This window comes from Tympanuchus pallidicinctus, unplaced genomic scaffold (genome assembly GCF_026119805.1).
Source record: "Tympanuchus pallidicinctus isolate F22 unplaced genomic scaffold, pur_lepc_1.0 scaffold3, whole genome shotgun sequence".
Lineage (NCBI taxonomy): Eukaryota > Metazoa > Chordata > Aves > Galliformes > Phasianidae > Tympanuchus > Tympanuchus pallidicinctus.
Genome location: NW_026294747.1, coordinates 82,053,285 through 82,062,593, shown reverse-complemented (window position 1 = coordinate 82,062,593; position 9,309 = coordinate 82,053,285). Strand labels below are relative to the sequence as shown.

The 9,309-nt window shown below is 36.6% G+C and overlaps 1 long non-coding RNA gene across 1 annotated transcript; it reads left to right on the top strand.

The window, feature by feature from the left end:
* Window positions 1-715: 715 nt before the first annotated feature.
* LOC128085284 (uncharacterized) lies at window positions 716-7,705 on the top strand. Its single transcript, XR_008208875.1, has 2 exons — window positions 716-772; window positions 4,057-7,705. It is a non-coding gene; the product is annotated as an uncharacterized LOC128085284 (long non-coding RNA).
* Window positions 7,706-9,309: the final 1,604 nt, after the last annotated feature.

Here is a 9,309-nt window from a genome sequence, read left to right as displayed (position 1 = left end):
ATAGCAATTCTTCATAATTAAATATTGGGTTATAAGAACAGAGTTCACTGACATTTCCCTTAAGAGGGTTTCTCAGTTCTAGGATAGTGGTCTCAGCTCATACATACAGCTCAAAACAGGCAGAACACTGGGAAGACGCAAGTCAGAGGGAACAATTTGAATGGAGGCCTCTTCCAAAAGGGCACACTGACCACCACTCAGATGGTCAGGCTCATCCCTGAGCTTGCAATTTCTGAAAGATTCTACTTGAAATCTAACGTGAGGAGGTCTGATGACATGTTTCATTAAAAGGAATTTCTTATCCAGAAAATATATGACTTTAAATATTACATATTTTAAAAGATTCTCTGAGGTTCTTCTACCATCAAAGGCTCACAATTGTGTATGATTGTGCAATCACCAAAAAGTGCTTCCATGATCTTAGGTTCATTGCAGATCAGCTCCCTTGGTTTTAACTTTTGACTAAGATTATTCTTATTTTCAACAAAAACATTCCCAAGAAGTTTTCTCAAGGTAGATCTCCCCCCTTCACCCCTTCCATTCATCTGAATATCTGACTGCAGCAGAAATGCTAAGTCAGGGCTTGAACCAGTGGTTGAACACCTGGTGGGAAGGCAGGGCCAACCCAAAGGAGCTCAGGTGCAAGCAATGCTTCTGAGTGACTGGAAGGGGTGCAGCCAGGATCCTTCCCTTCCCAGACCTCATTTAAGAATTGGCAGTGGACACAAGGGTATTTTGCTTGAGATTCCTGTGTATCAGATGCCTTTCAAAGGTAAGGGTTTTTTGGGTTTGTTTGTTTTTCTCCTTTGTTTCTGCATGTATAGCTGCTGTATTTGGGCTGGTCCTTATCTGTTGCAGCCAAAGACTTTACCACCTTGCTATTATGGCTGTACTTCCATCACATTGTACCATTATGCTGACTTTCTGCTGCCTATTTCCAAAGGAAAGCCAAAGACCCTCAGATTGATTAAGATCTGTTAATCAAAAATGGCAGATAGCAAGTCTAATAATTAGACTTGCTATCACATTATTAAAAGAGGCATTAGAGAAGCAGGTATGCTTCTCTCACATGGGCACTTTCTTATTACATTGACATATTGTGATTTTTCTTTTTCCAACTAAAAGGGATTAAGAGTTGCACCAATATTTGCAGGAACAAAATAGGTGGTAGTAACAATTGGAGACAGAAAATGGTCAGCTCAGAGGCCCATCAGCATGCTAAAAGAGCCTTGCATCATGACAGAGACTGCTTTTGGAGAAGTTTTGCTGTTACCTCCCTCTTGTCTTTTGTTCCTCTTATGCAAGTATGGCAGAGGCAACGCAGCATTTCTAATGCTGGTTTTGATGTTATTTATATGGAAACCTTTGCTGTTCTCAGTTATCATACAAATGGATGAGTGTTGCTTTCCCTCTGCTGTGCTGATACTGTACTTATAGCCATGCAGCCTACTATTGCCAGCATATTGGGCAAGGCATGTGTGGAAGTGATATTTATTTTCACCTTAGAAATGAATGTACACCATCTCCAAGAGCAATCAGTGATGTAGAAAGAAAAAAATTGAGTTCTTTCACTCAAGGTATTGCAGGAAATTAATTCCAAGTGAGCACTCAATTCTAGCTCCCAGAGATATACACACCTATACTGATTAATGTATAGCAATCTATCTGCCTAAACCCCAGCATCTGCTTGGAAGTTCAGCAAGGAACTGCTCTTATTACAAGAGGCTGTTACTCTGGGCATTCTCAGAACTGTATCGAACTGTATCAGCATTTCTATAATCACATTTGCACTCATTGTTGCGGAAGAAATGAAGTATTTATTTCTGAAAAGGAGAAATACGTTTTGGCATGCCCAGTGAATATTGAAGTGATACAATCTGTTACAATGCAAAAGTGAGACTGCCTTCAGGTTCTGGGAAAATGTGACTGATAAATAGACAGCAAACACACTGGAAGGGCTGTCTACTGTGGTCAGGTCTGAGGGAGCTCAGGAGAGAGCATATTGACTTCTGTTTTATTGTACAGTAGCTAGCTGAAAGAAATACTCTTAATACTTTGTTGCGTGTTTTTAACAAATAGATTAATATTTCACTCATGCATGTTAGATTCATATGTATTTGCTAATTACAGTGAAATGGACAGAAATGCAACTTTAGAAATACGTATTTAAGTTTTTCAAAGAATGCAGACTCTCAAATGAAGGAGCTTTGGAGGTACTTCAAGTCACATAACAGTGTTGCAGCCAACAGGTTTAATAGAAACTTCATGACAGAAAGAGCATCAGTATGTTTAGCTCAGGCTCTCCTACAAGACTTATTGCAGAGAAGTGGCACTTTGCTAATACTACTGCACAGCCATCTGTGGACTTAGAAAATTATGCATACGAAGAATTCCCTACTGAGAGCTCAGGGATGAACGTGCCTTCCTGCCATTTGCTGCATGTAGATACAAAAATGATAGAACTCCTGTATGAGATTGCTGTAATCAGCCACCTACACATAAGACACAAAACAAAGAAAACCTGAACACAAGCCAATACCTGTCTTGCCAAGGTCCTGCCTACAAACACTTTAATATATGAGTTGTCTGTGTATGAAAAATAGACTTGCTTCAGGCTTTCTGACTGAGAATCAAGGCAGCTTATCTCAAGGTATGAAGGATCTAATTAATTATAGACAATGGACACTACGAATTCATTTTGGTCCTTTTCTCGGCGATGAATAAATGATATATTTCTCAACCCCTAACAGATCTCTGAAATGGACATATAGGTAACTTAAGCCAGTGGATGGCTCCTGAACCTCAACCACATATTATTTCTATGAGCAAGGCAAAGTATTTCCTCAGAGCTATAAACCTTTTAAACTGGAGAGTGGCTACTGCCTAGATAATAATAAGAAGGATTTTCTATGGTCTGTTGTGACTTATCAGATGAAAATACAAAGTTCATCCAATATCTAGGATCATTTTTCTTTTTAAAATTATGACACAGTTACATATCTTTTGTTCTTATGGATACTATGGAAACAGACTGAGCTTAGTGCAGAACTATTGGAAAATTTCTGTCTGATCTCTAGAGAACAACAGCAGATCAGTGGGTTCAAGAAACATGAAAAAGTAACATTTCTCCAGGTGAAGGAAATCAAGCCTTCTGTAAAGGTGGCATAAAGGACTTTCCTAAGGACAAAAAAGTCTTTACAAGATAATGTGAGGATTCAATAAGTTACTTCACAACAGCATTCTATATACTTTCAGGGAATCTTTGTATGACTGGTCTTTTTTAAAATTCATTTCAGAATATTTCATATATTTATCGAGTGCATTAAAGTTTATTTAGTGGCAAAACAAACAAAAGCTGGCAATGAGTCATCACAAAGAAGCAAAGATTAATGATGAGAACCTGTGCAAATAGCACAAATATGAGAAGCTGCTGAATGATAACATAATAGAAAAAATAGATGAGTTGGTTTGTTCCTAATATGAAGGTAGCAAGGATAAGCTATAAAATCAATGCCAAACTGTGTTCAGCAGGCGGTGAAGATTCTTATCTCTGTTCCATAGTGTTTTTGTTAGAGAGGTTGTGAGGTCAACAAGGACTTGCATGACCTTGGATGTGTAACAGGAAAGGGTCTCTGCTAAGGAGAACTTTCAGTAACAGGTACTGGATATCAGTGCTGCCCCAGGTATTAAGAGTGATTATATTACCTACAATGCATGTAAATTATCTGTAACAGCTAACTATAGGTATGTATAACACTGTACTGAACAGGCATGAGATGTGCATTCTCATTCAATCAGTAATTTGCCATTAAAAAGTCAAAAGAATGGGATGCATAAACACAAGAACATCCTCACATCGGAAATATACTTTCTGGATTCTGCCACTGAAGGGAGCAGCATATTAACAGATGAAGGTGGATTCTCAAAATCTCACTGGAAAGGCTTTTTTAGCTTGCTCTGTGCAGAGCCTCTTGGCTCAGATAGACAAGGACTGGGAAGCCCAAAATTAGCTACCCAGAAGCAGACACTAGAGAATGTTGCTATTTATTATTTTAGGAGCAAAGTGGCATTCAGGATTCTTGGAGCAAGAAGTAAAGCTACTTGCAAGATTCAAATACTGTGCCTGAAGTTAAACCTGGAGAAGGAAGGGAATAAGAAGCAGACAGCCGTAGAGCTGCAGCCACAGCCAAATCAGCATAAAAAGTAAAGAGGCACAACTGCAGAATGGAAAGACTTTCTAGAAAAGCTGAAGGAAAAAGTCTAGTCTGGCATTAATGTCTTCACTGCAGAACTGTTAGAGTTGAACTGGCTGCAAGAGGCACTTCACATGTTCAAGAGATGCAATCAGCATGAAGCATAATGTGTAATGTCACTGTTTCTCACCTCTTGAGTGCTAACATAAAGCCAACAGCCTGTTGGAGAAATGGCATCAATGTTATGGTAAGGTTTAATTACTAACAAAGTGCAAGACATTTAAAAGGACAATTTTTTTATTTTATTTTTTTTCCCCATAATAAAAAGTGAACAGGTGGAGCAGCACTCAAGAAAAAACAAACCTGCTATGACTGGGAAAATCCCTGCTTAGAATTCTTGTATAAAGCTACTTTTGAGTCACTCAGGATGCAAGTCCAAGCCTCACGCAATCAACAAAATGGTTACAAGCTATTTAAAAATTCCGTGTGGAAAATGAAACCAACAAGAAGGAAAACACCAGGAACAAGTGTCGTCAACACACTGGTGAATGGGAAATTGCAAATACAAGCAATGGATGTGGGCTTAGTTGAGAGAAATGTGCTTTTATTGATCTGTTTCTCTAGAGAAATAGGAGGAGGAAGAGAATAACATCAGTGCTAAGATAGAAAGAAATGGAAGAGTTCTTCCCAAAGAAACTCAAGGTATCAGAACTGTACACAAGAAGAATCAGATCTCCAAGATGGGAAATAGGTTTGATTTGATTAGCAGTATAATCAGCCCATGTATTTAGGGTGATGACTTAGTGCAAATGATGTGCTGTGGGAATTAAAGTGAGAAATCAAACTGCTTTCAGCTGTAGGTATGACACAATAGTAATCAAGAAGCATTTGTCATTAAGGTCCTTCATGACTGTAAAATCTTCAGTTAAACTTAAGAGTTATTTATGACTTTTTCCTTCAAAGTAGAGTCTGCAGAACTAAAAGTGTGCTCCAGGAACTAGAGATGGAGTGGTTGAGGTCTTGAGTAGACAAAACACTTGCTTGATGTTTACTTTGTCTTTCAATTCTAATCTTTGCAATAAGTCTGCATACAGTTTTTCTGAAGAGGAGTTTTTCTGCCCAGCAGGCACTGACAACAAATTCTTAAAATATGTTCTGTGTTTGATTACAGAATACTTCAAACTCACTGCTATCAGTAACCCAGATACCATTTTCTATAAAATTGCGGAGTTGGATTACTAATCTGGTAATCAAGTATGGCTTGTCTTTGGTTGCTCTATTTATGAGTCTGTTAAAGTTGCATTCTCTAAGTTTTTGGTGGCTTTTTTTTTTTTTTTTTTTTTTTTTTTTAAATGTAGAGTAGTCAGAGGTGGTATTGTCTTCCCATACTTCCATAAACCTTACAGAGATTTTCTCTTACAATCCATGATATTTAGCTGCATGGTAATCAAAACTATTGCTACTTCTACTCTCCATATATATTCTTTTGCTGCACTCACATCAGTACTGAAGTACTCCAAGTATTGACATTCTGGTGTACTTAACCTATAGTGAGTATTTGCTTTTGCAATCTCTCTTCTAAAAAAACAAGCAGCCATTTTTCTTTTTCTTCTCAACTAATTATTCATGTCTTCTTAGTTTGATAGAGAAGGGAATTTATGTCTATAGTGGACCCAACATGTGTGAGAACATCATTCAATCTTAAACCACATCAATTCTATCATTTTTCCAGATGTGCTGGTATAGAGAAGAATAAGTCTTACAAATGAAGTTATACAGAAGGTTGCTGTGTTCTGCTGTGATCTTATAGAGCAAACTTTCAAAGTGGCATACTTAGAATGCCAAACAAATAAAACCCACTATGCAGCTTATGTTATGTTCCAGGTTTTCTTCATTGACTGTGTGAATGCCAAACACAGTGCATCTTTAAAACCAGAAAAAAACTGTCCAGCTAAAGAAAAAGTAGATATAGAATTCCTTATAACAAAAAGATAATGACAAAAGAGCCACAAAAAATACACTTTGGTAGACAGCACAGTAAAATAAAACTGAATTAAACAATAATCAACACGTGTCAAAGCTGCCTAGAATGTCTCACAGGAAATGAGAGCAGCTCAGTTTAAACATTTCTGTCAAGGGCACAGAAGGACGCATCTAGGATACATTTGACTGTTGTCAGAGCCTTCATCTTTGGTCCAATGATCCTCCTGACATCCTATTGATATGCTCAGACTACAGTCCAGGCATGCCTCAGAAAGATGACATAGTGCTGTTTGTGTGTAGCTCTTTAGTCTCACAGCAAATACCAGGGAGATCCAGACTATCCCTCTTCCTGTCACCCTTCTGTCAGAAAGTGGGCTCTTTTCTTCAACCCTGTCCTCAAGCTATGCAGATATTCAGATATGATACTGCAGGATTATGGAGGGCATCAGACAGAGACAACTATCTTACTGACTCATTCATTAGAGCTTAAATTTGGACATGGGGACAAGTCTACTGCTACTTGGTGACATAAATGAAAATGACTCATCTGTCTATGTGGCAATGAACTGAATAGCTAATAGACACCAGGAAGCAGAACACGGAGTACAAGTTCCTCACTAGAGGAGTGGAAGGCCCAACTTCTCTCATTACACAGTATGTGCCAGATGAATTCTGTTGCAATGTGGTCCAGTTATGCCTCTGCTCCTTGAATAAAAATCAATCTTAAAGCAAATAGCTCAGTGCTCAAACATTGTATTTGGAAGAGACAAATACCAATGCTAGTTTCAGAGCACAAGGATTGGATCGTGACCATTGGTTGTTATCATTATTTATTGAAAGCAGCTCCTCATCAGTTCTTGAGTTCTTATAAACTAACTTTCTGGTACGCATCCAAACCACTCTGATTACATTTCTTAATAAAAAATCAATCAAAGCAAATACAGAGAGGAAATTCTCCTCTTAGCAGCTTGAAAAGAACAGAAAAATTACAAAAACTCAAATGGATCTAACAGCTGAGAAGTGTGTTAAGAACAGAACAGATAAGGGAGTATTTTCAATATAAAAACAAACATGAGTTTGCAATTCTACACACTGCACATATAAAATAAATGATTAAAGACTCTAGAGCCTGATAAAGTGATCTCTTCCAAACATCTAAGCTGGATGCCCTTCTTTCCAAAAAATTTCTCATCTGAACATTTGTCAGTGAATGAACTGCAATTTACCTTCTTAGATTGTGTGTCTGCATAAGCCTAAATTTAATATGGTTCAGATTATTGTTCTAGCACTTTACTACACGTTCCCCTTATCTTGTTCTTTAACATCCAAATGTATTTTTTGAAGTTCCTTTCACCTTTAAATCATCAGTCTAATGCTAATATATTCCCATGACTATGCTGAGGTCATTACTGTATATTTTAATAACAATATTCACTGTACATTCTTTGTAAAAGGTCATTAGGCTACTTTGTGAGTATGGGGACAGATGATTGAGTGATGAAGTATTTAAAAATGATTTATGCTATTAAGCATTTTTTGTCTTTTTGATTTCTTTTGTTAAATGCTCTTAGTTTCCATTGCAACTTCTTGAGCAGTTTTCAGAGCTTTGTAGAAATCTGAAACAAATGCATGTTCCATAGCCCTACTGCTGGATCACATCCATTGTTGCATGCCAGATAATGCTCAGAGCATTTCCTTTTCTGAGCCTGGTTTTTGGAGAATTGGACTTCTTTTTCAGTAAAAACAGTACAAAAAGTTGAGGAATTCCTTTACTCATTCCAAGTTCACTCTATGCACCACATTTGATTCTGATCCAATTAATTTAACTACATATATTTAAGAATGATTGCACCAGTGTGCTGACTATTGCCTCTGTACTTTACTTCTGTGATATGGTTCCGACACTTGTAAACTCTTTTCAGGTTTTTTTTTGTTTTTTTTTTAATCTTTTCTCAGATACAAGGCAGAAAAATTTTTCTTTTGAGAGCGTAAAAGCCTTTAAAGAGTGAGAAAGAGTATTCAGTCACAATGCTTTGGTTCCTAAACTAAAAAAGAATCAACGAAATATTTTCTCAGTTTAAAAGATTATTTGGGTAACTTCTCTTCCCAAAAGAAACACTAGAAAAAAATGATAATTTCCAAATATTTACTTCAGCACAGCCATATATCATGCAGTGTATCCATGAGTCTACCTTATCACTTTAGCAGCAAATTATGCTTCCAGAACTAGTATTACAAGCAACAATTCTCAAAGTCATATTTTTTTCTTATTTTGCATTTATTTTGACTTGATTTCTATAAGCGGGACTTGTCACTCTGGTTCCTTATAATTATTAGAGATTCCAGCCACCTGCAAATAGTCAGCTACAACTTTGCCTTGATCTATCTTACACAAAAGTAAGATGATTAGCATTTTAAAATTACATATTAGTGAGATTTTAATGCTGTTAAATATGAATATAAAGCATAATTAATATATGTCAAAGCACAGTGGCTGTCAAATATGTGACTGTTCCTTGCTTCTAGTAGAAATTATCAGGTTTATGTGTTGTAATTAGTGTTAATACTATTAATTACAGCAGAGTAGTAAAGCATACATTGAGGCAAAAAGAAAAAAAATAAAATTGGAGTTGATGTAAGGACATGTGCAAATTTATCAAAGCTGAAGAAGATAAAATTATACAATGTCTCTTTGGAGAAGGTTCTTTATACCTGGGCACGTTATGATTTGAACATGACTCCTGGAAACTGGAGTTCTAAGAACCTGTTGGTTTTTGTTTTTTTTAATCACCTATTAGTAAATCAAAAGTCTCCATTCCTACAATAAAGCAGTGGAAAAGATTGTCATTTTTTAGTCCAAGGGCAATTTAATTCAAGAATCATTAATGATGAATTTTATTTACTTACTAAAAGAATTTTTTTTAGCACATTGTAAAAGAAAGGTGGCCTTTTAAAAATGAAGGTGCCATGGGTTGTACTCTCATCATCAAAGAAATAATTTCAGCTGATATTATTTTTTTATATTAAGTTTTTATTGCTAGCTATATCCCCTGTTTCTCATGAGGTTTTGGAAAAGTTAAAGATGTTGGTGATGCTTTCTTTTGCCCATTGTGAGAAGAAAGGAGGAGGTTAA